At 38.4% G+C, this 26,449-nt stretch overlaps 1 long non-coding RNA gene across 2 annotated transcripts; it reads right to left on the bottom strand.

Annotated features, from left to right (window-relative positions):
* Nucleotides 1-2,462: 2,462 nt before the first annotated feature.
* On the bottom strand, nt 2,463-26,380 carry LOC141493674 (uncharacterized). Of its 2 annotated transcripts, XR_012470278.1 has the most exons (4): nt 26,292-26,380; nt 3,054-3,221; nt 2,759-2,935; nt 2,475-2,522 (listed from the first exon to the last, which is right to left on the bottom strand). It is a non-coding gene; the product is annotated as an uncharacterized LOC141493674 (long non-coding RNA). The 2 variants fall into 2 exon arrangements; XR_012470277.1 differs by having other exon boundaries at nt 2,463-2,935.
* Between the last annotated feature and the right edge of the window lie 69 nt (nt 26,381-26,449).

Here is a 26,449-nt window from a genome sequence, read left to right as displayed (position 1 = left end):
TCTTGGGCAAGTCATACCTCATACATAAGGGACTAAAACCACCTTTAGCCATCTTCAAATGGGAGCCCATAGCTGTCCTGCTATTCTGGAATCAGGTAATAGATTGTGGCAAATTGGAGGAGGTACATTTGCAATTGTCCTCATTTTTACCTACAAACCATTTTCCATGCAATACAGAGAATGATTCAAGGGAATTCTCCTACAGGACCAATTCCACCACCTCTCTTCATTCTTCTCTCCTTTAACCACCTGTGACAAGCCTGGGTTTTTAAGGAATGGTCAGTTCAGCTGAGTCAAAATCTAGACACCTATTTATGCAGTCATATAATTATTGAGCTGGGAAAAAAATCCAATGAAGTATGTTCAGCTAATCCCCTGTCAATATGATGCCTTCCCCTAAATTGATCAGAAGCAGATCTGGCCCATTTCTGTTCTACAGTGGATTGGGGAATCCAGAAGGGAAAAAGACTAGAAGGTTTGTGTTGTGTGAAAGTTCTTTGAAGAATGATTTCCAGTGCTTCATATTCTCACCAGCCTACAAACTTTAATTAGATGGGAGTTTGTGAGGTTACAAGAGTCAGGGAAATTGTGTAAATGGTGAGTAGTAAGGACTGGATAGTTAGGTGGTGCAGTGGAAAGAGTGCCAGGTCTGGAGTCAGGAAGACCTAAATTCAAATCTGACTTCAGACACTTACTATACTGTGGGACTCTAAGCTAGTCACTTTACTCTGTTTGCCTCAGTTTGCTCATTTGTAAAATAAGCCAGAGGACGAAATGACAGACCATTTCAGTATGTTTGCCAAGAAAACCCCAACTGGGGTCAAGGAAGAGTTGGGCATGCCTGAAAAATGACTGAACAACAGTAGGTAAGGACTGAAAAGGAAGAACAACTATAGACAAAAGTGTGTGTAAGAGAAATACTGACCTGGAGTCAGGATACCTGTGTTGGAGTCTTCATTCATTCAGATGCTGGGTCATCTTCAGCCAGTCAAATGTCATCTCTCCAAATCTTCACTTTCTCATCTGTAAAAAAAAAGAAGGGAGAATGGGGTGGCTAGGTGGCGCAGTGGATAAAGCACCAGCCTTGGAGTCAGGAGTACCTGGGTTCAAATCCAGTCTCAGACACTTAATAATTACCTAGCTGTGTGGCCTTGGGCAAGCTACTTAACCCCATTTGCCTTGCAAAAAAAATCTAAAAAAAAAAAAAAAGAAGGGAGAAGAGGAGCTGGGGAGAAAAAGGGGAGCAAGCACCAAGAACCATGCTCAATGCTTTACAAATAGTAAGTCATTTGATAGATGCAAGAAGATCCGGATTTACGTCTTGCTTCTCATGCATACCAGCTCTATGACCTCTGTACAGCAAAATGATTAGTCTCCCAGTGTTGTAAGCAACTCTGTGAAATGAATGACTTATTTTCACAGGATTTCAGAATTATAGGGGAACTGAGGAACCACCTAATCTAATTCATACCTATAAAGAACACCAAACCTGATAAGGGAACATCAAGACTTTGGTCAAAGGCCCTCAATAAAGGGGAACCCAGAACTCTTAAGAGCAGCCCATGCCTCATCTGGAAGCTCAGTTTGCTGGAAAGGTCTTCTTACGGCAGTCTAAATTTGTCTCTTTGTGGATAGAGCTTTGTAACTGCAAGACTCCCCAAGCCCACTGCTAACTGGTCACTGAGGCCTTGAACCTGAGAGCATATATAAGTGAGCCACCCATGTGGATGTCTGATGAACTGTTTCTCAAAGTTCATTGATGGTGTGGAAAGGAAGAGTCTAGTTCTCCTCTACAAAGCATGTGACCCAACACTTCCTACTTTTCAGGAAATTGCCCATTTTTCTATATTGAATCCCCTAAAACCAGGGAATCTAATAAATGAGCCCTGGTAGATAACCCCTCCAGTGGGTCTCTGCATATACAACAGATAATAGTTTCCTGGATGAGTCCCACATATGGCCCCTATGGACTGGGGGTCCTTTTCTCAACTCATATTAATAGCCTGCTCCATCTACCCTGAAAGTTCCAGGATAACTCCAAGATTTGTGGTAACTTTCTAATGCTATTGGTTCAGGCCACCAATGTAGTACATTCCCTACACACAGTATATCAATGAAACTGTCATCTGTGCACTAGTATTGTTTATCTGGTTGATATCTCCTTGATATCATTGAAGAGCAGTTCACATCAATTAATTTTACCAAAGGGATGCTTATTAAAAAGTTATATTAAGAACAGAAGTATGAACAAATCCCTCTGAACCAGGTGCAATCTACCCTCCTGTCCTGGAGAGAGTGGACTCAACTTTAAAGCATTTAAAACAATTTCTTCCCTTCAGAATCCACTTTCATATGTGGCACAAATGTCAGTTATCAGAATATTGATAGGCTGGTTCATTCCTAGGCAAACTAAAATAGAACACTAGGCCTAGAGTCAGGAAGACCTGAATTCAAATGTGGCTTCGGATACTTACCAACTGTGTGACCCTGACCAAGTCATTTAACCCTGCTGACTGCCTCATCTATGAAAAGAGGATAATGATAACACTTACCTCCCAAGGTTGTTTTGAGGATCAGTTGAGATGATACTTAGCCCAGTGCCCAGAACCTCCCTTCCCTTATTGTTTGCTTTCTTCCTTTCTTTTATTCCTCCTTTCTTTCCTTCGTCAGCTCACACTGGTGCCTCCTCCAACTTGATTTCAGGAGCTGGAACAATCATTGCTGTGAACTCTATCCCAGGACTTCTGATGGCACTCACCTTTTCAACCTCACAAGGTTGTTCCATGTCTAATAATCCTTCCTCCAAGAGTAGGAAAGGCTATAGTCAATAGGAACTGATGTTATAATGATGCCACGTGACTTTAAAGAAATATGTCAGCCCTTGTGGGCAAGGGGCTTCCCTGCCTGGACACCTTCCTTCAGCATTTCTTCTTTCCTAGAATTGTTGGAGCAAGAGGAAAGCAAATTGTCCAGTCAACGCCTTTGGCTAGTGCTCTGTTTTGACTCAGTAGACTTCGCCATGACGTCAGAAGACAAGAAATGATAAAAGATACCTGCACAGACTCTGAAGGGGAGTTCTGGATCCCATTTTATATCATCACGCTCTTCCAAAAGCAGGCTGCCCAAATTCCTCTTCTCACCATGGATCCCCAGGCCTGAGCACTCATTGTACAGTTGTCTATGACATAGAGATAGCATCTTATGTAATCCTCATAACAACCCTGGGAAGTAAGAAGAAGAAAAAGAAGAAATAACAGCTAGCATTTATTAAGTATGTCCTTTATACCAGACAAGCAGGTGCTGCCATCACCTCCATTTTACAGTTGAAGAAACTGAGTCAGATGGGGTGGGGTACCTCACCCAGGATTACCCAGTGGTGTCTGAGCCCAGATTTGAATTCAAGTCTTCCAACTCCAGACCCTGAACTCTGTCCACTCCTCCTCTCAGTGCCCCCTCCATTCCAGGCCTGTCTCTGGCCATGGGACCTCAACCTCAGAGTGCCCACTGGCAGCCCCCTAAAATGACAGATGCAGATAAGATGCTGCTAGATGGGGTTTCCTCACCAGAAGTTCTTCAAGCCAATGAGATCACAACTCCAGACTAAAAATATATGCACGCACAAATGGATGTGGCTACATATGTGTGTGAGTGTGTGTGTTAGCAGTGAAGAGATGTCACAACTACAGGTTGGTGTCCCTGGGAACAGGATCTCCCTGTGGTGACTAACGACCCCACACTTCAGTATTCTTGGTTAAATACCTTGAATATTTCTAAACACCATGACCTAGGAAGCAGAAAATGAAATCAGAAGCTCCTTCTAAGAGGAAGGGAAGATCCAGTGTGGTCCAAGGAGTCATTTGAGTCCCTCCAAGGGGGCAGGTCACAAGGATCTGGGTGATTGCCTCATAACCCCCCAAAGCACCAGGTTCTTAAGATGCAGACATGGAAAGGATACACATCCAAGGCCAATCCACCCCCACTGTCCTTGATAGAATTATAAGCAGAAAAGCTTGTCCCAGGTCACCTCAGTATAGACAAGGACTAAGAAACTTGAGTTTGACTTGAATTCCTTTTCTTTGGCTTCCTGCCAGAGGGGACTTCAGACTGGTGACCCCACTACTCTTAAGTCTATAAAATGGAGGTAACAATAACATAACCCAAGTGCCTTCTTCACAGAAATAGCAAGGATTAAATGAGATAATGAATAGAAAATGCTTTGGAAAGCTTGGAGGATAGAATAATTAATGCCCTACTCATAGTTTGTCTTTAATAAAATACTACTTTGATATATTGATCAATTGTGCCAATTTTCCATTTCTTTTTCTTTTTTTGACTTTGAAAAAACTATTTAATTTATTCTATGGGATGTGTCTCTGGGAAGGAGAGAGGGGAGCAACATTGGGAAAAACTACGGTGATATAACAAAATACATTTTAAAGACTTTTTAAAAAATAAATAAAATGCTTCTTTATTTCAATCAGCAAGATTTTATTAAGCACTCACCATGTGCCAAGAACTTTGTGAAGTGCTAGCATTATAAAGGCAAAAATTAAATTGATTTAAACTCAACCAAGTTCAATCTACTCCTTTTACAAAAGAAGAAGAAACCTCAGGTGAACTAGCTTACTAAAAGGTTATATGACTGAGTTGAATGCAGGAATTCTACTCTCCCTGAGTTAAACAAATAAGCTTTGAGTAACCTTCCAAAATCCCCTCTTTTCTGTAACTTAACTTTGCACTCTACTATTACAGATTAAGTAATCACAATTAATCTTACTTGTAATATCTGAGGCTAAGAGGAAATTAAAAGCCTCTTATTTTCATATCACATTTCCAAAGCTCTTGGTCCCGTGGAGCCTCCTCTAGACAGGAGCAAAGGAGGACTTTGTACATCAAACCCTGGGCTGATCACAGGTTTGGTAAACACAACCTACAGGCAAACATACATTTCTGAAATGGGCAGCCAGACTCATTCATTCATGCATTCAACAAATATTTATTGAGTATGTTCAAAGTGCTGAGTGATAGGAAGATATGAGATTTCAAAAGAGGCCCTCCTTTTTAGAAGAAATGGATTTATAATAAAAAAAACCACAATATAATAATAGCTCACATTTACATAATGATTTACAGTTTCTAAAGCATCTTCCTCATGATAATTCTGTGGAGAGGCATTATAATTAATATCCCCATTTTATATGTAGCAAAACTGTCTTCCACATGTGGTCCAGGAATGACATATGGCTCAAAGGAGACAGAATAGATATCTCCAGCCTCTTTTTGCCTCATTCATCTCCAAAGAAGACTTTATTTTCTTCCAGGAAGAGAAGCAGGGGGTAAAAGATTGTTCTCCTTAGAGACAGGGGGTACAAAACTAGAATTTTATCTATCTTCTCCCTTAGATATTGATCATCTATGGTTTTTAGGTTCAAACTAACTTTCCAATAGCTTTTTCTTAATGAGGAAAGCAAGACCTTAGCTTTATATCCAAGACTTGACCACTTTCCCACTAAATACCAGTTCCAAAATGAACACTCATAGTAAGGAACAAAGAAACCCATTTACCCAAGCCAAGAACAATACAGAAATCAGAGAGTACACACACACACACACACACACACACACACACACACACACACACACACACAAAACTGAGATAATATACTAAATAATTCAGAGTAAAAGAGTTCTCCTATTGGGAAATGTTACCAAAAGAGAAAATCCCTCAAAGTCTCTAGAGTAGTACACTAGGAGGGAAACATGATGGAGATTGCCAGCTCCTCTCATGTCAGCTTCTTCCCTGGGTCTTTTCTTTTCTTAAAAAAATTTTAATTATTTAAGGCAATGGGTTTAAGAGTGACTTGTCTAAGGTCACACATCTAGGCAATTATTAAGTGTCTGAGGCTGGATTTGAACTCAGGTCCTCCTGACTCCAGGTGGGGGCTCTATCCACTGCACCACCTAGCTGCCCTCTCTGAGTCTTTTCTTTCAGAAACCCAAAGTAGGGTTGGCATCGTCCATCTTCTCTCAAAGCCAACCAAAGAGGCTACAGAACCAGAACAGACTTGAAGAAGGCCCAAAGAGAACCAAACTCTCCTCCCTCTGGCTCTCACCAATTCCACCCTGCCCTCCTTCCAGAATGGGGCATTGATCCACACCAGTGAAGAGAGTCCCATACCAGTGGGCTTGGGATTTGGGTTGCATGCCCTTGAGGAAAGACAGAATTAAGTGACTTGGTCAGAGTCACAAAGCTGTTACGTGTCAGAGATAGGAATTGGACCCAGATCTCTTGCCTCTGAGTCAAGCCCCCTGCCCAAACAATAGAGTTGCAAAATTCTACAGAGTGGCAAAGCTCATGAAGTGATTAGCATTGATGGAGGATGGTCCTTAATGGGTGGATGAGATGTGAGAGTTGGAAGTGAAATTCTGCCAATGTAAAAACAGTGAGAGAAAAGGCACAAAGAAGGAAAGATGTAAGATGGGTTCAGAAATAATGGGTCAACGCATTTTTCTAAAGTCTAAGGTTGAAGAAGTCTTTCTCCAGATGATCACACCCTCCTTTTGAATACTCTCTTTTCTCTGGGTTCTCATTGTGGTTCTCTTCCAGTCTATCAAACTGTCTCTTGATCTCCTCTGCAGGTTCATCATTACATCCCACCACCAATACATGGCTCTTCCCCAGGTCTATCTGAGACCCTCTCCTCTCTGAACCTTAGATGAAATCGCAATGATCTCATTAGCTCCTCTGCATTTGTCACCCCTATCCCAAAGCCCACTCATGTGGGGTTCTCTACCTTATTGATAGAGATGAATGTCTCCTCTGTGTTAGGATGAGAGCAGGGAGCTCCAGATTTCCTCAGAAAGCTAAAAGTTAGTTCAGGGCTCTGCAGTCCTTCTGGTCATTTGGCTTCCACATTCAATTATTGTCTTTATGGAGATAACTCAAAAACCTATAAGAGTAGCCCTCACTTCCCTTTTGAGCTCCAGTCTCCCTCTTTCTAGGACATCTCCACCTCAACATGCTCAAAACAGAATTCATTATCTCTTTTTAATAATATCTTATCTTCCCCCAATTATATGTAAAGACAATTTTTAACATTCTTTTATTTTTTAATTTTGAGTTCCAAAATTTCTCCTCCCCAAGATGGTAAGAAATTTGATATGGGTTTATAACATATATTATCATATTATTCATGTTGTGAACATTTAGAAACAAAACAAAAAGAAAGAAAGAAGGCAAAAAAATAGTGTGCTTTAATCTGCATTCAAGGTCTTTCAGTTCTTTCTTTGGCAGTTAATAGCCTTTTTCAACATGAGGCCTTTGAAATTGTCTTAGATCATTGTATTGCTGAGAAGAGCTAAGCCAGTCAATACATCATACAATATTCCTGTTGCTGGGTACAGTGTTCTAGTTCTGCTCACTTCACTTTGCATCAGTTTATGTAGATTTTTCTAGGTTTTTCTGAAATGTGTGCTCATCATTTCTTATAGCACAGTAGACTTCCATTAAAATCATAAACCACAATTGTTCAGTCATTCCCTAACATATGACTATCCCCTCAATTTCCAGTTCTTAGACCCCACAAAAAGAGTGACTATAAATATTTTGATACAAAAAGAGAGTTCATTATCTTTCTCCCTAAATTAGTTCAAGGCAACAGTGGATAGAGTGCAAACCTGGAGTCAGGAAGACCTGAATTCAGATCTAACCTCAGACACTAGTTGGGTGACCCTGGACAAGTCACTTAACCCTCTTTGCCTCGGTTTTCTCATTTGTAAAAATAGTTAAATAAGGAAAGAGTCCCCAGTCTCTTTGCCAAGAAAATCCCAAATGGGGTCACAAAAAGTCAGAAATGACAGAAATGACTAACAACAATAATAAATGATTTCTTCAAATGGCCCTTATACAGCACTTTAAAGCTTGCAAACTATTTTACAAATACTGATCATTTGATACCCATTTTACAAGTAAGGAAATGGAGACAAAAAGAAGGTAATTGATTTCTTTAGCCAAGGTCACACAGTTGGTAGGCATCTTCAGCTCGATTTGAGCTCAAGTCTTCTTGATTCTAGGTCCTGTGTTCTATCCATTGCACCACCCGTTGGACTACCCCAATAACAAGAGCAAAGGAAATTGCCCAAACTGAGGAGAGAAGTAACGAGAAAGTGGAAGCTGGGGTGTGGAAGGAAAGGGAAAAGCAGTTTACTCAATAGCATTGATTATCAAAAATAGGAAATAAATAGGATGATAAAAAATTATTTAGCACTATAGTTTGCTCAAATTTTGCTCTTTTCATAAAACCTAGTCCAGTGTTTTGTACATAATAGGGGCTTAATAAATGCTTCTTACAAATGAATTTGTTGATATTCAATTTGAAAGTCACAAATTCTTAGAAGAATAAAACAGAACAATAATGCTGGCTTTTGTTTTAGTTGGATTGGTGCCAAACAGTTGGTGTACTCTCTCCTAGGACCGAGGACACTAGTATAAAATTAACTGCCCCAAATTCAGTTTTAATAAGAAACTAAGCTAAAAAACTTAGCAATCTGCACAAACTGATTCATGCATTTACAATGACTTCTAAGAACTTCAATTAGTAGCATGGCTTTTTTAATTTGCAAATTTCCTGTAAGGTCAGGAGTGAGAGGGGGGAAAGATAATAGTGAAAATAGTAATGACTATACAAAAATAGGAAATTCAGATTCTTCATTTGAAGGGCATGAAATATAAGCTCTCACTTTGTATTGACAGGTTTGCATTAAACTAGCCACACTCTCCTATGTATATAGCATTTGAACATGGTGGGTCCAAAGCCGCAACTAGGATTCTCATTCTGGGACAATTCAATTGCTCTAAAAGGACCAGCTAGCTGATACAAATGGATTAAGTGCTGGTCTGAAAACAAGACTCATCTTCCTAAATTCAAATCTGGCCTCAGACATTTATCAGCTGTTAGACCTTGCACAAGTCACTTAATCTTGTTGGCCACTGTTTCCTTGTCTGTAAGGTGAGCTGGAGAAGGAAATGGCAAACCTCTCAAGCATCTCTGCCAAGAAGGTTCCCAAGGAGTCACAAAGAGTCAAACACAACTGAAATGACTCAACAACAGTAGTAAAGCAAAAATAGTGCATTCTAATCCATAGATGAAGTGATCCCTCCCCCAGAGTGTGAATGAGGAGGAAAGGCAGGTCTGAAGGTTGGTAGAGACATGACCATGCATGGTAGGGTCAGCTCCATTAAAGGACAAGAGGATGTGGAGCGAAATCACTTTCAAAAAGATGGATTTCCTCATGTTCAGTTTTTCTGGACTCATCCTTACTCTGTTCAGCTGCCAAAGTGATTTTCCTAAAGTGCAAAATCAACCATGTCACTCCCCTTTTCAATAAATTCCACTGGTTATCTCCAGAATCAAATACAAAATCATCTTTTCATCATTTAAAGTCTTTCATCACCTACCTCAGCATTACTACATATACCTACACTTTTCCAGTCTTCTTATTCCTTATTCCTAGCCATGTATTCTTCAGTTCAGTGACATTAGCCTTGCTAGTCCATGAACAGGACACTCCCATCTCTTGGTTATGGGCATTTTCTCTAGTTATCTCCCATGCTTGGAATTCTCTCCCTCCTCATCATTGCCTCCTGGATTCCCAGACTCCTTTCAAGTTCCAAATAAAATCACACCTTCTACAAGAAGACTTTCCCATCCTCTCAATTCTAGTCCTTTCCCACTATTGATTAAGTTCTATTTATTCTGTATACAGAACTTGCTCATCATAATTGTTTGCTTATTGTCTGTGGGATTAGATTGTGAGCTTCTTGAGGCTTGTCTTTGGCCTCTTTTTTCTGCCCATCTTTCCCCAGGGCTTAGTGTGTATAGCACAGAATAAATGTTTGTTGACTAATTAATTAGAGAAATAACCTGTCAGCACTCCTAGGCAAAGCCCCATTTGCACTTCCTTAGTTACAGCTCTTGTTGATCTGAGGCTAAATTGTGGAAGAAAATCTAATTATTCTTCACTGATATCAAAGCCCCAATATTAACCCCAACTAACTGATCTAGCCAACCATAGATACCAAGTATTTACTGACTGAAAAGAATCAGCTTTGTATCATATAGATTGGGATGTTAGAGTTCCAGGCATTAAAAAAGCATTGGAGAAGAGCAAGGTCATCGTGTTCAAAGTACAAACTAGAAAAATCAACAGAAATGGAATTGCTATATCAAGAAGGACAGCAATGTGGGGAGTCAGGAAACTATGGATGGGAACAATGAATAGGAGTTAGAAGGCAATGTGGGTAGTCATGAGATCCTGAGTTGCTCCAATAAATATGAGCCAGACAGTGGACACCATAGTCAAGGACTGTGCTAAGCTCTAGGGATACAAAGAAAGGCAAAAATAGTTCCTGCCCTCAAGTTGCTGACTCTCTAATGGGAACAATGAGAAACAAGCAAAAGCATAAACAGAGGAATTAAGAGAGGAAATTAAGAGAGGAAAGGCACTAGAAGATTTGCTGAAGAAAGTAGGATTTTAATTGGGACTTAAAGGAAGCCAAGGAAGTCAATAGGAAGAGGTGAAACAGGAGCAATAGCAAAAGAAAATGCCCGGAGCTAAGGAGATGGAATGTCATGTTCATGGAACAGCAAGAGACTAGGACCTGGAACAAGTGAGGAAGAAGAGGAGAATAAAAAGAAGAGAAAGCAGAATCTAGACAAGCATAATTAGATCGGGGAGGTGGGGAGACCAAACAAAGGTTCTGAGCTTCACCTAAATAATATTTTGCACTGTTCAGTAAACAGGGGCTGGTAAAAAATCCTTTCCTGGCAAAGTTTCATGTCTTGTTCTTGTCCTTATTCTTTTTGAGAAGAAGGGGGCAGGGAATGGTCTATACCTGGGATTTTTTTTTTGCTTTAGGTAAGTGCCAATGCTCTTTACCTCACCTGTTCTGCAACCTGGTCTTAGAGACTTGCCTGGAGCATTGTCCCAGAGTCACTCAGCTAATCTGTGTCATGACCTGGCACTGGATCCCAGATGTTCCTGAGTCTGAGCTCAGTTCCCTATCTACCTGGCTCCTTACTCTTTCTCTTCTGCTTTTAAAAAGGGCAATCCCTGACAGATTTGTTGAGATCTGCCCAATATCCTCATTTCTAGACTGCTTTCCCAGACCCAAGGGCCAAGGATGTGATGGACTTGTGGTGTTGCTGTTCAATTGTTTCAGTTGAGTCCAATTCTTTGTGATACCATTTGAGGTTTTCTTGGCAAAGATATTGGTTTGCCATTTCCTTCTCTAGATCATAGTACAAATGAGGAAACTGAAGCAATCAGAATGAAGTGACTTGCCCAGGGTCACACAGCTAAGAAGTATCTGAGGCTGGATTTGAACTCAGAAAGATGAGTCTTCCTGACTCCAGGTCTGGTGCTCTATCTACTGCTGCCCCCCAAGCCACCTATAGTGAGTTTTAGTTTGCATATGTTGAGTTTGTAATGCTTTATGAAACATCTAAATGGGAGACATAGCAGACAATAGGTGGGATAATACGGTTGAAAACTCTTAAACTCCTGTGTGGTTGGCTGCAAACTTTCTAGGGGCTTCCCAGATTGATTCTTCAGGTCTGTAGTCCTCTTAATGAGGTGCAATATCGATCACTAAGGATTCATTCGCAATCAATGTCTCCTCTCTATTTATGATGACTAGAGATGTTTGGGAAGAGTTGGCAAAAATTTAAATCTAAATATGGACAAGGAGAGAGGGAGACATGGGATAGAAGCAAAATGAAGTTAATAAGTGAAGATATTAGTCTATGATAATTGCTAAATGATCAGAAAGAAACTTGTGATCCCATGGTGCATTCAACTTCTATATTATTTTCTTATTTTTATAAATGTATTTATTTATTTTCCCAACTACATGGAAAGATAGTTTTCAACGTTCATTCCCTTGTAAGGCTTTGAGTTACATATTTTTCCCCCTTTCTCCCTTCCCTACCCCTCTCCTCTGACAGCTAGCAATCTACGGGTTATACATGTACAAGCAATCTATGGGTTATACATGTACAGCCATATTAAACTTATTTCCATATTAGTTGTTTGCAAAAAACAATCAGAATAAAAAGGGGAGAACCATGAGAGGGAAAAAATCATAAAGCATAAAATAAATTTTTAAAATTCAAAATAGTATGAATTGATCTGTATTCAGACATTCATCCTTAGTTTTACCTTACTTTTTCCACAGTTCTTTACTGACTCAAAAATAGACTAGCACTCTCCCATTTGGCATTTGAATCACTTTAAAATCTTCAGATTATTTTTCCAGGCAGATTACATATTATGTCTCTCACCCACTTTGAACTTGAGCCTACTCAGTTGGCCCACTCACTCTCCTCTATTGATAGAATCCCATAACCCACCTCCATTCCTTTCCATGGGCTGTCCCCATGCCTGGAATACTCTCTTCCCTCCCCTCCAGCTCACAGAATCCCTGGATTCCTTCAAGGTTCAACTCAAGTACTTCTTCCTTCAAAAAGGCCATTCCTGAATTGTCCAGTTGTTAATGTTCCACAATTATTTTGCATTTATTTCCTACCTATTCACAATTTACTTATCAGAGTATCTCCATATCTGGTCCCTGGACCCAGATGACTCTGGAGGAGAAGGTGAGGTTGGTGACTCAGCATGGTCCCCTTACTCAAATCCAATTCATGCACTTGTCATGGTATCACCTCCCTGATATCATAATCTTCGAGAATAAGGACAAGCAATATCATCATCATCAAGAACATGTCTCTCCTCCAGAAAAATGTAAGGTCTTGAGGACAAAGACGTTTTTTTTATTTTCATCTTTGTTACCCCAGAACCAAGTCTGGCATCTAACACACAGATACTGCACCTGATAGATTGATCAATGTAGTCACAGTCAGACACAACTGAAATTGACTCAACAGCCGCAGATCAATAAATAACTATTACTCATCACCCAACAGTGCATAAATGCATTAGAAGGCTTCTAAATAAGGTGTTATGAAGGGTATGAAAGGGGAAATGTCAATTGAGGGGACAAGGGAAGACTTCATGGAGAAGGTGGCCTCTGAATGAGGAAGAATTCAGGAGATGAAGAAGGAGAATGAAAACATTCCAGACACAGGTCACCTTGTGAACACAGACACAGAGATGGAGACAAGTGATGGAGTAGTCTTCTCCAGCTGGAACACAGAGGGAAGGCACAGGTTAACATGAAATAAGGATTCAAGAGAATTTTGACTTGCAGCCAATAGAATCTAAACTTCACTAGGAAGCACTAGGAAGACACCCCAGTTGTCTTGGGTTTATGGACCCAAGATTGGCAGCCTGGTACCCCTCCTCTGCCTAACAGCAATTAGGAGACTTCCTTATTCAAAAACCACCAAAGAAGAGGAGACAGTTGTCAATAAATACAAAAATTTATCTGGAGCAGAGACCCCAAGATTATGCTGAACCTTGAAAGACTGATTGGGTTTCCCCTGAAATGGAGGAGAGAACTTACTACAACAACATAAATGAAGGTATGGCAAGGCATTAGCTTCCTCTGTGTGTTTGTGTGTGCATGTGTACACACACAATTATACATATACAAAAACACACACATACATACATACATTTATTTGTTTGTTTGTTTATGTATGTCCCAGGCTTTGAATCACCCTACATTTATGATTCCATGCATATATTTAATCTAGGACAAAAGTTTTGCACTTGGGATCCACAGACTCTTATAAGGGTTTTGTGGGAGGTCCATGGATTTTTTTTTTAAAAAATGCATTTTGATGGGAGCATTCCAATTCTTTTGTCACCCTTTGCAATCAAGCATAATTTTTTATGCATTTTAAAATGTAATTCAGGAAAGGTGTCCCTGGCCTTCGCCAGACGTCCAAAACAAATAAACAATTCTTGATCTTGTTTAAGCAGATTTGCTAAATTTTTTTAAAATGTGATTGTTTTTGGTCATTTATCAAGGTAAGTTCACTGCAATATCAACTTTTAAGCAAGGGGAGGGAGTATTCCACATATGACCTTGCTAAAACAAAATGACATGTCTACTTATTGCTCAAGTGATTCACGTTAAAAAAGAACTTGATAAGGTGGAGACAGATTGAAATCGATGTCCTAGACACTAGTTGGATTTGTGTCCTGTGTCTAAGAGGATCAACAAGACAATGAAGCTTTGGGGTGCTGAATAAATCCTAGCAGCTTTGCCTCCCACTTTGGCAGCCCACCATTAAGGGCATTGTCTGTAGGACAATAAATCTGCTGCCCAAACAGACTATGGCTAAGATGTACCCTCAGGATACCAATCTGGAGAATTATAACTGAGAGGATGGGAAGAAAGGGCATCTGCAGAGGGGACTGGCAGTCCCACCCTCCTTCCTTGGTTTATTTGCCTGTATTTGGGTGATTGCATTAGACACTGAAATAGGCATATTCCTTCAACAGGACAGGCTGGCTAGAAATGAGAACTCCCCTGCTGTGTTTTCAGTATATGGGTAGCATGACCAGATTGGCTTACATCAGAATTAATTGATTACTATTCAGAGGTACACTATGCCAGATATAGGCCAGAAATGCCCTAATTTTTTCCAATCTAGTCTGTATTCAAGTCATCACCATGCAATTATTAATAATTAGGTAATTAAATTATTGATTGATTATTGCTTAAATAACATAATAATAATAGAAAGGAAAATAAATAGAAATGGGAAAGAAATTGAAAGGGAGAGGGGATGGGGAAGGTACCCAGGACTGGACATGATAGAGAAAAACCAGTCAGGTATACAGTCTGAAGAGGAATAAAGACATAATTGTCCTGGGTGTCCTTCTAAAAATGGAAATTCTGGGAGGAGCCAGTCAATTAGAGAAGTAGCAGACTAAAGTTAATAGTAGCACCCACCCCCCAAAAAATGTACTATATGTAAGCATTATGTACGTAGTGTTTATACCCAATAGACTCTAAGCTCCCTGAGGCCAAGGGCTTTTTGTCCAACTCTTTGCCTTTGCACTTCTTTCAGCTTCCAAAAAGGTGCTTAAAAAATATTCGTTGGGAAAAATTGATCGACTGCTCTGTTATCTTGTTCATCTCCATTGAACCAGAATTGAGCAAGGAAAGGGAGCTGCATATGGATCAGATGTTTGTTTATTTCTCAATCATCTTTATGGAAATCACCTCAACTGATCAATGAATAAATATTGAATCAGCTTGATTGAATCACCTTTGTTAAGTGACAAAAACAAACCCTAGAATAATGATAAAATACATTGTGTGGTTTTTTTAAGATCTGCCAAAAGAAATTCTTATCTATTGGTGTATTTATTTGGTTCCTTTCTCCTCTCTAAAGCAAATCTTTTTCCTGAGAAAAATCTTCATTTTGAATTTCAGTATTCATTTGGGTGAAAGGCAAATCCCTAAGGCCTTGTGCCAAATCATGCAAGTAGAACAATTTCCTCTAGAATTTTCAAGAAAAAAAAAATAAGAGCTGGGTCATGAAACCAAGGTAAATAAAGGCTGATGGACCTGTTTCTTAGCACTTTCCTACTTCCTTATATGCTGAATTACACAAGCCTAATTAAAGAAATTTACTTTTTTTACCAAAAAGATTCCTAACAAAGAAATAAAGTTAATGTTTCTAAACTATCTAAACACATAATAAAGAAGTACATTCAAAGTTCCATTAAGTTAATGACAAATCATTAAAGAAAACTGTTTAGCTGCCTGTGTCATCAAAACATTGTATTAACGAAGCAATTCTTATGCCATGCTAGGTAAAAGTACATTTCCTTGTTTGCTTTTATTCAGACATAACTAACAAATATATTGCTTTTGGTTTATTTTTTAACACTAGGAATGGAGAAGGAAATCACGTTTTCTCAAAAACTGAAGAAAGGAGAACATAAAAAATGCAAAAGTTAGGATAGTGAAGAGAGCATTGGGTTAGAAATCATTCTGACTGTGACCCCATTTTGGAGTTTTCTTGGTAGAGAAACTGGACCAATATGTCAGGGTCACACAGCTATAGCATCTGAGGCCAGATTCAGATTCCTGAAGATGAATATTCCTGATTCCAATCCCAGCAAGCTATCCACCCGCAGAGTCAGGAAAACTGGGTTCAAATCCTAGCTCTGTCACTTAAGTACTTCCATGATATTATGCAAGATATTTAGCTTCTTGAGATATCCTCCTCTCTAAAATGAAGATGACAGAGTGGTAGACAGACAGAGACATGTATATACAAGTAGATAGGGCATTTAGTAATCACTTAAATGTATAAAATATCATGCCAAGCAAGCCAGTTCCTACTCTCAAGGAGCTTCTAATCTAACAGGGAAAGATAACATAAAAGGGAGCATTGGTAAGAAGATCCTCAAGGAGGTGAGGACACTGCCAAAGAGGAGAAGTCCAGGAAATCAAGGTGTGAGCAAAGAGAAGCATTTTGGGGACCCTTGGTGAAATAATAGTGGTATTGAAGGTAATCACCAATCAGTGAAACAGCCCTTGGGATAAAGGTTTCTCAAAGGTGGTTGGTGAGGAAAAGGAAGAAGAAGAGGAAAACGGAGAAGTCATAGAGCTGTAATAGTCAGACTAGAAAATTTCTAATGTTCTTTCCACTTCTAGTTTATAATGGCTTATTATATATGATGAGTTCAGGGAATCCACAATAAAAAAGCTATTATATGAGGTTTATATTAAATTATCTGAGGTTCATTTCAAATACCTTTGTCTTCCTTTAATTCTACTGTAACTTAGAAATATCCATTCATCGGAAAAGCAATATCCCTCAGTTATTCTTGATGCTTCACCCTCACCCACAGTCCATCTCCAATAAATCTTGTGACCTCTGTCTCACAATATCTCCCACATTCATCAGCTTCTCTCTACTTGTCTGCTTATGGCCTTTGGTCAGTCCTTCATCCCTTTTCACCTGGACCATTACATGATCCTCCTAATTGTTCTTTCTGTCTCAGATTTCTCTCTATAATCCTTTGGCAGACTGCCAAAAGGATATTTCTGAAGCAATTTCACATTCTCCAGTAGTTTCCTGTTGCTACTAAAATAAAATACAAATTGTTCTTTTGGTGTTTAAATATCTTCCCAACCTTCTTTCCAGACTTATTACACAATACTCCCTTGATAAACTCTATGTTCCAGTCAAATTGACCTCCTCATCTTTCTCTATATAACCCCCATATTCCATTCCTTACCTCTTACACCTTAGTACAGGCTATAAACACACCTACTTGGAAGGCACCCCTTCCTCACCTCTGCCTTATAGGATCCCTAGGACTCAGTTCAAGCCTCCTCCTAAGTTAAGCCAGAGTGCTGGACCTGAAGTCCAAGTTTCTGAGATCGTCTTTCCCAAGTTGAAATCTGACCTCAGACACTTGCTAGCTGTGTGACCCTGGTTAAAGTCACTTAACCTCTGTTTGCCTCAGTTTCTTCATCTGTATAATAGAGATAATAACAGCCTCTAACCTCACAGGGTTGTGAGGATCAAATGAGATAATATTTGTAAAGCACTTGGTTTATGGCACATATTATCATAGAATTGCATATTTTCATAGCTGAAAGAAATATTCTTTTCCAAATTGTGTCTTAATAGAAAGTTGTTTTGCAACATTCTGGATAAAGTGTCAGCCAGTCTTTGCTTGGTACTCTTAAATATAGGGGAGATCCATCTTCCAAGGCAGCCATTCCAATAGAAGATGACTTTATTGTTAAGTAAACTTATTATTCTTTTTTCATATCATAAAATCACAGATTCATTAGATCCAGAAAGGATCCATGAGGTCATCAGGTTCAATTTCTCACCTAACTGAACAGCTTCCTTGACCCAAAGAAGTCCATTCCTCTATCCAAGTGCTTCTATTAGACCATTTGTTAGGTTTCATCACTACTATTAATCAGAGAATCAGAGAATTAGATCAAGAAGGGACATAAGTAGTCCTTGGGTTTATCCCCCTTACTTTACAAATAAGTGATAAATTTTGAGACAAGATTTGAATTCAGGTCTTCCTGAATCTAATTCTAGGATTCTATCCAGGATACCATGCTGTTTCCTCCCCCTTGATTAAAAAGACTATAATAATAAAAGATCCTAAATATTATGAAATTTAAGCCTATCATGAGATGAGGAATGGCCCTTTTATATCACCTACAACATTTCCTGTTCTTGTTAGCTACCTTAATCTGATATACTGATAAGCAAAATTATATTCTTATTCTTTGGCTAATATGACCTTAAAGAATCAGTAAAGTTCCCCAAAATTCATTCCTCACTTCTGGAGAAAAAGTTAGTCACTGAATATCTGGCCCAGGAAATACCAGAAGAGCCTATAAACAGTATGTGATGGAAAGACTTTCATCCAAGTTCTAGTCATGTTAAACACTAAAGCAGGCATCCACAGTCTATGACACGGAGCAGCAGGTGAAAGATTCTTTTCAGTGGCATGGGGAGGGTCCTTGGCACCCTCTCAGGGCTCTTTCTCCCCAGCTCGTCTTGCGTCTCCTTGACTCTTTCTTCCTCCTCTCATTTCTTATCTTTTCACTTACACTCTTCCCCAGAATCCTCACTTCAGGAATCATTCGAATCTCTTCAAGAAGAAAGGACAACCACCACCGACCACCACAACATTCTCTTCCACACCACCACCATTCACGAATGTAACTCTTCTTTCTCTGAATATACTCATCTTGAATCTACCCCTCTACTACCACAACTCCATTCCTTCTTTGAAGCTCCTTTTCTTAAACAATGGAGTCAACTAAAGTAAAGTATTCTATCTCATTAATTATTATCTCTTGATTCATATTAATTACTTGACTCAAGGCAATTAGATGGAAGTGTTCATCCACCCACTTCCATAGTTGCATTTTTAAAGCATCACCTATGATTCCAAATGAATTTTTTATTAAATTTATGGATAAGATCACAAAGTTCTATTCCAGTGATTCATCATGAAAGGGCCTTAACCTGGGGTTTTCCCCAGGCAAAAGCTCTGGCAGGCTCTCTGTGATGGAAAAGCTCCAAGTATGAATGATGACTGTTTTTTGAGCATCAGGCTAAGTACAGAAAAAAAATCCATCACTGATTTGACTAGTTACTTGGAGGTGAATTCTTTGGCCATGGCAACCAGAAAACAAAGAAGTATACTAAATGACCCTTGGTCCCAAGTTATCCCCTTCCTCTGCAGTGATGGTAGAAGAACAGAGCAAAAAAGTGTCACAGGATGCTGAGAATTCTAGGGTTTCTGGACTATCTAATGAATGCTATTGTTACTCTAAATGGGATCCTTATTTCATCACAAATGAGCTGACCTTCCACTAGAAAAGTGATCTTTAAACTGAGATCTGGAAACTTTTAAAAAATATATATTTTGATACCTATATTCTGTGACAAATGAAAAGTCCAAAAGATATGACTTTGGGTAATTAATCATTTTATTAATTATGACTACTAAATAATTTTTAAAAAGATGATCATTTGGCTTTCTCATATACCAAAGATGAATCTTGTGGGCCTCTGAATACTTAAAAAACCTTTAGAAAAGGGGATATATCTGAGGATGGAAATCACCTTTGATTGGTTAACAATCAGTAAAGAGGTGGACATATTGATGAGGAGGTGAGCAAAAAGTCTTTAGCTCCTCCTGCAGAGATCATGACCTGATCTTGAGACTCAGTTGCCTTGAGCAATCTGGGCAAAAGAATTCACCTCTCCCCAGACCTCACTTGTTTGTTTTTCCCTTCATAAGTTGGATCACCCTAAATATAAAGGTTCCATGGACCTTATTTGAAAGATCTTGTTTAGACAAGATTCTTTTTGCAACGTGTCTTAATTGGGTAGAATCCCACCAAAGATGGGTGTACCTTCAAGATTTCGGTACTTCATCTATCAGCAATATTCTTTAGATACAAGGGTCTGATATATGAATGAGGAAATAGAAAAGGAGAAATCTTAATCTCAATTAATAATTGGTTATTAATATGAGAGAAATAATCATTTTTATTTCCAATATAATTGGTTTTCTTTGTATTCATATATTTTTTTATTTTGTACACTTAAAACTATGATTCTGAGGAATTCATAAACTTTGAAAAATTGAGAAAGGAGTCCATGATAAAAAAAAAACATTTATGAGAATAACTGAATCATCTCAACTTAGTAAGAACATTCTTACTGGAAATAAAACCAAAAATAAAGGTGGCAGTTAAGGATAACTCACATTTTCTCCAGGAAATGCAAATGAAGTAGTTGGTGGAGTTGATTTTGTTATACCTCCAAGAGTCGTAAGAAACATCATTTCGGGGGGGGGGGGGTGGCTAGATGGCACAGTGGATAGAGCACTGGCCTTGGAGTCATGAGTACCTGAGTTCAAATCTGTCCTTGGACACTTAATAATTACCTAGCCATGTGGCCTTGGGCAAGTCACTTAATCCCAATGCCTTGAAAAATCTAAAAAAAAAAAAACAACAAACATCATTTCATGGGACATTTAATTATCTTGCAATATTGTCATCTTGATATGCATTGCAAGAAGTCCATGAAAATAATGCCAGTTTTTTCAATAACATCTGTTAGAGAGGTAAGGGTTAGAAAAATTCAGTAATTGATAAAAATCCCCCAAATGAAATCAAAATATACTGAAAAACCACAATAATTTCAATACAAATGTAGCCCAGAGGAGAATGGCAAAAAAATTGTAGAAAAATATGATTTATGGATAAAACAAATAAAAAATTAAAACCTTCAGGCTAAACAGAAGTCTACCTACATGGGGGGCAGCTAGGTGGCACAGTGGATAGAGAACCAGCCCTGAAGTCAGGAGGACCTGAGTTCAAATCCAAACTCAGACACTTAATAATTGCCTAGCTGTGTGACCTTGGGCAAGTCATAACCCCCTTGCCTTAAATAAAATTTTTTAAAAAGAAGTCTACCTACACACCATGAATAGATTTTTCAAAAAGAAAATGAATTCTGGATATGACAAATACCAAATAATATAATAAAAGTGACATTGATTATGCAAATTTGCATATAAGTATTTTATTCTTTTTTGTCATTCTCACTTCCCAATGATAGCCCCCCCTCAATTCCATGCACAGAACCCTCCCTTGAATAAAGAACTATAATCATTCAAAACAAATTGATTCACTGGTCATGCCCAACAAAATATTTCTCATTCTACTCCTTCAGTCCACAGCTTTTCTGAAAGAAGTGTAGGAGAACAGTTTTATCATCAGTCTTCTGTAGTCATGAAAGTTCTTTGCAATTATTAGTGGAAAACAAATCTGATTTAAATGGAAAGGAAATAGTACTAGATGTGAAACATTTTCAAATCAATTTTTTGCATATAGTCAGATCAGATTTATTAGTTCAAACAATAAAAATAAGAATACAATTAGCATACAATTATATTGGGCATTGCTAAATGGAGCATATAATTGAAGCCATTCCATTCTGACCTATTGGAATTATATACTATATCTCCAAATGGGAAATTGATAAAAGAACTGATTTTGATAATGATCATTCAATTTTCTCATCTATAAAATGAGCTGGAGAAAGAAATGTCAAACCATTCCAGTACCTTTGCCAAAAAAACCACAAATTGAACATGTTGAGCATGACTAAAACAACAGAATAATATTACCTATTTCTCACAGTTTAAATGACTTAAACCAATCATCACAACAACGAAACCCAAAGAAATTAGGCTTGGTAAAGTTAAGATATGGCAGCAAAGAACAAGAGATAAACACCAACTCTTCCATTTTGTCCCTTTCTCTACACTCATATGGCCTCCACCCTAGTTTAAGCCTTCATTAGGTCTCACCTAGCCTACTGTAGTAGTTTCCTAATTGCTCTTTATACTTCAAGGAACTTGGGTTGGCTAGGTGGTGCAGTGGATAGAGCACCAGCCCTGGGGTCAGAAGTACCTGAGTTCAAATCCAGCCTCAGACACTTAATAATTACCTAGCTGTGTGGCCTTGGGCAAGCCATTTAACCCCATTGCCTTGAAAAAAAAAACCTAAAAAAAAAAAAAAAAATATATATATATATATATATATATATATATATATATATATACTTCAAGGAACTTACATTCTGTTGTGATAAATGATAAGAATATATCTTTCCCCTTTCAAACCATCCCCCAGAGTTACCAAAGTGGTATTTTTAAAGTAGAATTGTGATCAAGTCATTTCTAGCATCAGTAAGTCCAGTCACTCAGTTTAGTTTTTAAAGTGTTCCACAATATTTACATAAAATACCTTTTCAGGTATATTATACATTAATCAAGCACCCTACATTTCAGTCAAACTGTTCTTTTTTGTTCCCTATATACAACATTCCTTCTCCAGTCATCATTTCTTTCCACCTCTTTCTTCTTCCCTCCTTCCTTCCTTCTTTTATTTTCTTCATACTTCCCTTTTCTCTTTCTTTCTCCTTTCCTTCCTTCATTCCTCCCTCATAGAATCCCTAGTTTTTTTCAGCTCAGATCAAACATCATCTTCTATATGAGGTCTTTCCTGTTTTTATTCATAAGTACAGGTTGTACAAATATTAACCTATGTCAGATTACTTGCTGTCATGGGGAGGGGGGCGGGAAGGGAGGGAGGCAGAAAATTATGGAACTCAAATGTTTCCAAAAAGATGAATGTTGAAAACTACCTTTGCATGTAGTTGAAAAAATAAAATAGAATAACATTTAAAATTCTTCATTGAAATAGAAAATAAGTCCTTTGAGGCTAGAAACTGATGCATTTTGTGTTTGTCTCCCCAGTGACCAGAATAGTGTCTGACACATAGTTGGAAATTAATAAATGTTTATTTATTAATTGGTTGATTAGAAATCATTTGTAAGCTCTTATGGAAGAAGATGATGGAAGATTGTGAATAGCATCACCTCACAAAGTAACAAGAAGCAGTAGAGGGGAAAAGAAATTTGCACCCTTTGGCAGCACATACATTAAAATCAAAAGTTGATAAAAGACCCAAAGAATAAAAGTCGCCCTAGAAGCATTTAAGCATAAACAGAAAAAAATTCAAAAGTCTGTAAAAAATTTTATGAATTTTTTTCACCATTTATTACGATAGATCCACCATATTTGACCTGTACTATCATGGTTCTAAATGAAGTGTTCAAGAAAGCAGGAATGGTACAAGTCCAACTCTTCATGACCCCATTTAGGGTTTTCTTGGCAGAGATGCTGATGTAGGACATTGCCTTCTCCAGCTCATTTTACAGATGAGGAAACTGAGGCAAACAGGGTGAAGTGACCTGCCCAGGGTCATACAGCTAGAAAGTCCCTGAGGCCAGATTTGAATTCATGAAGGTAAGTTCTCCAGGCCCAGCACTCTAGGCACTATAGGGTCATCTAATTGCTCCAAGTATCCTTCCTTGTCTAATATAATGTCCTTAAGGAAAGGGGGGGTCTTCATTTTCATTTGTGTACCCTCAGCCCTAAAATATAGCTGAAATTCAATAAATAATTATTGAATTGAATTGCATTAATTTGAACTAAACTATATTTAAATGAAATAAATTATTGTACACTTCCAAGCAGATGTCCCATAATCAACAAGTCCACAAGCCTCTAGGTACCCACAATGTACCAGACAATGTGTTAAGAACTGGAGATACTGGGGTGGCTAGGTGGCACAGTAGATGAAACACTAGCCCTGGAGTCAGGAGGACCTAAGTTCAAATATCACCTCAGACATTTAATAATTACCTAGCTGTGTAGCCTTGGGCAAGTCACTTAACCCCATTTGCCTTGCAAAAACCTAAAAAGAAAAAGACTGCAGATACAAATAAAGGCAAAAAGTCTCCAGTCTCAAAGAGTTCATAATCTAATGAAGGAAAACAACATGTAAACTTTCTGTCCACATAGAATAAACTCCTATTCTTTCTTTCTCTCAAAGCTTTCTCCTAAAACTCAACTCTTTTCCTAATTTTCCTATTTCCAGGTACCTAGTATCAGAGCCTCAACCTTCTGCCTTCCCTCAGATATCCAAGTTGCCAGATTGCTATGTCTTACCTATTCTACTTTCACAACTATGTTTACAACATCCTCTTTTTTTTCCATTCCTCGGTCATCATCCTCATTCATGTCCTAATCCTCTCTCACCTGGAATACTGTTATCACCTTCTAATTGATCCCCATGTCTCAAGACTCTCCTGACATTAATCCATCCTCCATAGAGTCACCAAACTGAAAGCCCTACATCATAATCCAACAATGTTAACCCCTACTAAAGAAGGTACAGTGGTACCTTTTGCTAGATGATGATGATGATGATGATGATGATGATAATGATGAATATTTTGTCCTTTGTTCTCAAAGAGACCAACATCAGAGAGGTGATGCCATGACATAACATGAATTGAATTTGAGTTGGGGGGTGGGGGTGCTGTACTAGGTCACCAGCCTCACTTTCTCCTCCAGAGCCATCTGGGTCCAGTGGCCAGATATGAATCAGGATGCCTAGAGATGGTCCTGGTTGTAAGGCTAAGTGACTTGCCCAAAATCAAACAACTATTAAGTGTCTGAGGTCATATTTGAACTCAGATCTTCCTAGAACTGGTGCTTTATCCCCTGCACCACCAAGGTACCTCTGGTAGACAGAATGATAGAATAAAACCCCTCTGCTTGGCATTTGAAACCCTTTACACTCCAGTCCTATCCTGCCTTTCTAGGTAATTACGCTTGATATCCTTTCACACACATTATATTGTGCAATCAAATTAGACTCCTAACTGTTCCTCACCCACAACATTCCAAGGCTTCTCTATGCCTTTGTAGATGCTGTCATCTATCTTATGAGCCTGGAATGCCCTCTATCCTTACCTTTGCCTGTTAATTTCTAGTTTCCTTTGATGCTCAGCTCACATGCCACCCCTTCCGTGAGACTTTTCCTGATCCAAGCTGCTTAGCACTTCCCACCCCTCAAAAAATTTGTGCTCTCTCTCTCTCTCTCTCTCTCTCTCTCTCTCTCTCTCTCTCTCTCTCTCTCTCTCTCCCTCCCTCCCTCCCTCCCCCTCTCTTTCATCTCTGTACATATACAAATATATATCATATATTAGTACATGCTCATATATATTTGAAATACACATATATAATCATGTGCACATACTCCTTCAGGACAAGGATTATTTCCTTTTTAAACACTTTTACTTAAAGTTTTGAGTTCTGATCCCTACCCTTTCCTACCCCTCCTCCCAAGACAGTAAGCAACCAGATATAGGTTATGCATATGGAATTTGTAAAACATTTCAAATTAGTTGTTTTGTACATAGACTTGAAAAAAACAAAAGAAATAAAGTGGAAAAATAGCATGCTTCAGTCTATATTCAAACAATATCAGTTCTTTCTCTGAAGACCAATACTATGTTTCATCATTAGTTCTTTGGAATTGTCTAGGATTGTATTGTGAGAATAGGTAAATCACTCACAGTTCCTCATCCTATAATATTGTTTTGACTATGTACAATGTTCTCCTGGTTCTGTTCACTTTGTATCAGACTTTGTAAGATTTTCCAGGTTTTCTGAAATTATCTGCTTGTCATTTCTTATAGCACAATAATATTCATTATGATCATATACCACAGCTCATTTGGCCATTCCCCTATTGATAAGCATATTTTCAATTTCCAATTCTTAACCACAACAAAAAGAGCTGCCATAAATTTTTTGTAAAAATAGATCCTTTTCCCTTTTGGTGTCTTTGGGATATAGACTTAAAATGATCGAACAATAATACTTTCTGGGAACCCTAGATAATGAATAACCATAGTCAAAGCTGAATAGGCATATAGAAAAGAGTTGCTCACCATTACATGTCCATGAGATGAAAAAACCTGGGTATTTTCAATTACTCACTCAAAAAAGCATTTATTTAGCACATAACATGTGCCAAAATTGTATTTATAACTTGAAAATACTTTTTCCTTGAGTTTTATGATCTGCGTGCTTGCAAGGGGAGTTGGGCAATACTACATTAGCTGATTCCATGTAGCTTAAGCTCCTACATTTTCCAGATGGAGGCAACAAACCAGAGATGTGGGAAATCCCCCAAACTGAACTGTATATGTTATATGACAGCCTCTAATTCAAGAACCACTGAAGGAGTAACAGACTTTTTGTGAATTGCTTCATTTTTTTTCAGCTTAGAGCCATAAATTTAGATCTGAAAGAGAACTTACCAGCCATTCAATTCATTTTACAGATGAAGAAACTGAGATCCAGAAATATGACTTACCTTAGGTCACACAGGTAAATGAAAGGTCAAAGAGAGGACTTGAGCACCAAGTGCTCTTTCCACAAGACCACTGTGTACTTCTGCTGTTGTCTTAGGTGAATTTCAATGCTCTTTATAAAAACTGAAAAGTGCAATAATTAATTATGTTTTAATTTTTT

Source organism: Macrotis lagotis, chromosome 7 (assembly GCF_037893015.1).
Source record: "Macrotis lagotis isolate mMagLag1 chromosome 7, bilby.v1.9.chrom.fasta, whole genome shotgun sequence".
Lineage (NCBI taxonomy): Eukaryota > Metazoa > Chordata > Mammalia > Peramelemorphia > Peramelidae > Macrotis > Macrotis lagotis.
Note: the sequence above shows the minus strand (reverse complement) of the source record. Positions and strands in the feature narration are given on the sequence as shown.